Raw genomic sequence first — 4,699 nt, forward strand, 5'->3', positions numbered from 1 at the left:
TAATTATCGATAAGTATGAGTTGATTACTGTCATTGTGTTACTTTTTTGACGGTGTTGTTCATTCTTCACTTCTGCTTTCCTTCTTGGGTTTGTGTTTTTTTAGTTGATTCTGATTGGTTTCATCCTAGTTTCTTTGTTTGGTTGTTCTGTTTGGTAATTTGCGTTATCGATCTGTTGTGGGGTGTTAACTTTCTTTGGGGTTACCTTGTAGTCTACTAGTTTCTCTCTGCATTTAGGATATTTCATTGTAACCTGTAATTTACCTGGCATCTCCACCACCTGGGCTTTTGTTGCTGCATTTGTCCCTTCTTTGACATTGATATGTTTATGTCCTTCAGTTGATCTCTGGGGTCTCTTGAGTTTGTTATAGTCTTGTTTCTTTCTGGACTCTGCTTTCTGTTGACTGTGTGCCAGGTGGTGTTGCCATACTTGTCAATCTCTGTTTGTCGTCTGTTCTTTTTGGTTCTCCATCCCCAGAACTCCCTTTAGGATGTTGTGAAGTGCTGGGTTGGTTTTGATAAATTCTTTCAGATTCTGTTTATCCTGGAATGTTTTGATCGCACCATCGTATTTGATAGATAGTTTTGATTGATAGTTTGATGGTAGTAGGTCCCTTTTTCTCTGTTCAAGTCTTTCTCCTTTTATCTCTTGTAAGATATTATACGAAGAAAGAGAAATGGACTAATTCCGAATATTTAGTCACTGAAAACCTTATGGGTAGCAGTAGAACACTGTCAGATATCATTCTGGAAGATGAGCCCCTCAGGTTGGAAGGCACTCACAATGCGACTGTGGAAGAGCTGTCTTCTCAAAGTAGAGTTGACTGTGATGACGCAAATGGAATAAAACCCTCCAGGCCATCATTTGCTGATGAGACATATCTCAAAATGAAGAGAAACTCATCCATTAATAATCAGATGTGAAGTGAGGGGAGATGCACAAGAATACCCATACTTGTAGATAGTACCCATTTGACCTAGCTTCAATGGCTGGATGATCAGACCTCGACTAGAGGAAGAAAGAAGAGGGGGAAAAAAAGTGTAATCCACTACAATTTGATGAACTTGACCTATACTTATGGATGTAGTAGCTTAAAAGAGGGAGTGAATCTTGCAGCAAGGGTCATTCCCACCTACTCTGTACACAGGGTTGACAGGGATAGGCAACTTAGACATTGGCTACCCAAAATGGGGGGGGCTACAAATGCACAAAGTGACTGGCTTACAAGTTTTCAAGAGGGAGCCTAGTTTCAGTGGGTGCAGGGGAAGGCAGAATCTCCACTGAGTGGTTTCCAACCTTTCAAGATGAGGCTGGTGAAAGGAGAGGGGGATAAGACACTTGTGGTTCAATAGTGAATAACTGCTATTAGGCCTGATTGTGAGCGTTGCAAATGTAAAGGTAGACATTTTATAACAAAAGGAAGGGAGTGGTTGATCTTGCAGCTCAGGAGTGAAGGACCCTGGGACCATCTAGGGAGAAGAGAAGAGTGAGAGACCCTACCCAGAGAAACAGTGATGCCAGTGATGGAAACAGAGATGATGATGTGGAGAGGCGGAATGGCTGGGAACTCTAAACTCAAGGAGGGAGAGGGGTATGTGCTGGTGGCTGGTAGGCAGACTTGCAGGGTACGCCCTTTGGTTGTTTGAATGGTTATATAGTCCTGAGTGCTTTGGTATACATCCAAAACAAAAAACAGGGAATGCAAGCAAATGGAATGCATAAAGGAGATTGTAATCATTGCAATGAAATGAAATATGATAGGATGACTGTAAAGCTGATTTTCTCCCATGTGAACTATCAGTCAATTGACAATAAAAGCTTAAAAAATAATAATAATCAGAACATGGAATGTATGAACTATGAATCTAGGAAAATTGGAAATTGTCAAAAATGAAATGGACTGCATTATCCTATGCATTAGTGAGCTGAAATGGATAGGTATTGGCCATTTTGAATCTGACAGTCACACGGTTTGCTATGCTGGGAATGACAAATTGAAGAGGAATGGTATCATATTCATCATCAAAAAGAACACATCAAGAACTGTCTTGAAGTACGACGCTGTCAGATGGATCTTGGCTAAAAGTAGAGAACACCAGAAGGATGTTTACCTGTGCTTGACTACACAAACAGTTTCAATTGTGTGGATCATGACAAGCTATGGACAACATTGTGGAGTATGAGTATTCGAAACACTTAATTATGCTTATGAGGAGCCTGTACATAAACCAAGAAGCAGTTGTTCGAACAGTACATGGGAACACCGAATTGTTTAAAATTAGGAAAGGTTGTATTCTTTCACCATACTTTTTCAGTCTGTATGCTGAACAAATAACCCGAGAAGCTGGATCAGATGAAGAAAAACATGGCATTAGGATTGGAGGAGGATTCAGTAACAACCTGCAATGTGCAGATGATACAACATTGCTTACTGAAAGTAAAGAGGACTTTAAATACTTACTGATGAAGATCAAAGACCACAGCCTTCGGTATGGCTTGTACCTCAATGTAAAGAAAACAAAAATTCTTACCACTGGACCAATAAACAACATCCATATCAATGGACAAAAGATTGAAGTTGTCCAAGACTTCATTTTGCTTGGATCAACCATCAACCCTCATGGAAGCAGCAGTCAAGAAATCCGCTGCACAAGACTTCTTTAAAGTGTTGAAGAGCAAAGATATCAGCTTGAAGACTAAGGTGTGCCTTATCCAAGCCATGGTATTTTCAGTATCCTCATATACATATGAAAGTTGGACAGTGAATAAGGAAGACTGTAGAAGAATAGATACATATGAGTTATTGTATTGGAGGAAAATATTAAAAGTACCATGGACTGCCAAAAGAACAAAGAAATCTGTATTGGAAGAAGTATAGCCAGAATTCACCTTAGAAGCCAGGATATCCAGATTTCATCTCTCATACTTCGGACATATTATCAGAAGGGCCCAGTCACTGGAGAAGGATATCATACTTGGTAAAGTGGAAAGTCAGAGAAAAAGAGGAAGACCCCCAATGAGATGGATTGGCACAGTAGCGACAGTGATGGGCTCAGATGGCACCTAACAACAACAACAAAGATGAAAGGTGTTTCATGCTAAACCCTTGGGAATCTCCCATAAATTGGATAAGGGTAGTGGTTAGGTTAAGAGTGGAGAAATCCTATACAAGGTCTCAGTGTGTCTGCTCTGATCTGGTGGCACTTAACAGCAACAACAGCAATCCTGCCCATAATCTTTTTATTGATTTATCAACTCAAAACACATCCTAGAGGATAGCTACATCTCAAACTGCCAAACCTGAGAATCCTGGCCCAATCAAGTTGATTACACCTTAACTATCACACTATTCTTTATAAGATTCAAGATTCATTCATGTTTATATTATAGGTGTTCATTTTTTAAGACATAACTCAGCATCTTTGGGGAGATGTTTTGTTTGTCCAGTTTTCTCTTTCACTGTAGTGATGGTGATAATTTTTTTTTTAATTATTCATATACTCATGCATAAGGAGCTCTGGTAGCATAGTGGTTACAAACTGGACTGCGAACCGCAAGATCAGTGATTCGAAACTACCAGCTGTTCGGCAAGAGAAAGATGAGGCTTTCTGCTCCCGTAAAGATTTACAACCTTGAAAACCCTGTACAGGGTCACTGTGAGTTGGAACCAACTCCACGGCACTTAACAACAACAACAACATACATTCAAGGGGGCTTCAGAAAGTTTGTGGAAAATGGAATTGAAAGCTGCTGAACTATATGAAGAAGAATACGGCATCAGGATTAAAGAAAGGCTCATTAACTACTTGTGATAATGCCCGGTATTCCTTGCTGGACTCGAAAAGGACTTGAAGCATTTACTTATCAAAATGAAAGACTTCAGTTTAGATTACACCTCAACAGAAAGAAAACAAAAATCCTCACAACTAGGCAAATAAGTAACATCTTGACACTTGAAGTTGTCAAATAAGTAACATCTTGACATCTTGAAGTTGTCAAAGACTTCATTATGCTTGGATTCACAATCAACACTCAGGGAAGCAACTGTCAAGAATTCCAACAACACGTTGCATTGAGCAATTCTGCTGCAGAAGCCTTCTTTAAAGTGCTGAAAATCAAAGATGTCACTTTGAGGACTAAGGTTTGTCTGATCCATGCCATAGTATTTTCAGTTGCTTCATAGACCTGCAAAAGTAAGTCAACGAATAAGGAAGACCATAGAAGAATCGACAACATTTGAATTATAGTGTTAGTAAAGAATATACCATGGACTTCCAGAAAAATAACAAATCTGTCTTGGAAATACAGCCAGATTTCTTGTACTTCGTCTCATGTACTTTGGACAAATTATCAGGAGGTGTCACTCCCTGAAGAAGGACAGCAAAAAAGAAGAACATCCACAATGATATGGATTGACACAACAATGGACTCAAACAAACATGGCAAGGATCGTGAGGATAGTGCAGCGTTTACTTCTGTTATGCAGAGGGTCAATGAGAATCAGAACTGACTTAATGGCACCTAACAGTGCTATGGATCCTCACTTGACTGTGAACCACAAGGTTAGTAGTTCAAACCCACCAGCTGCTCCTTGGAAACCCTATACAGGGTCACTATGAATCATATTCAACTCAAGGGCACTTAACAACAATAAAATATACCATGCTAGCAAGAATAGTTTGGTGTTTACCTTTCTAG

This window comes from Chrysochloris asiatica, unplaced genomic scaffold, assembly GCF_000296735.1.
Source record: "Chrysochloris asiatica unplaced genomic scaffold, ChrAsi1.0 scaffold00159, whole genome shotgun sequence".
Classification (NCBI taxonomy): domain Eukaryota; kingdom Metazoa; phylum Chordata; class Mammalia; order Afrosoricida; family Chrysochloridae; genus Chrysochloris; species Chrysochloris asiatica.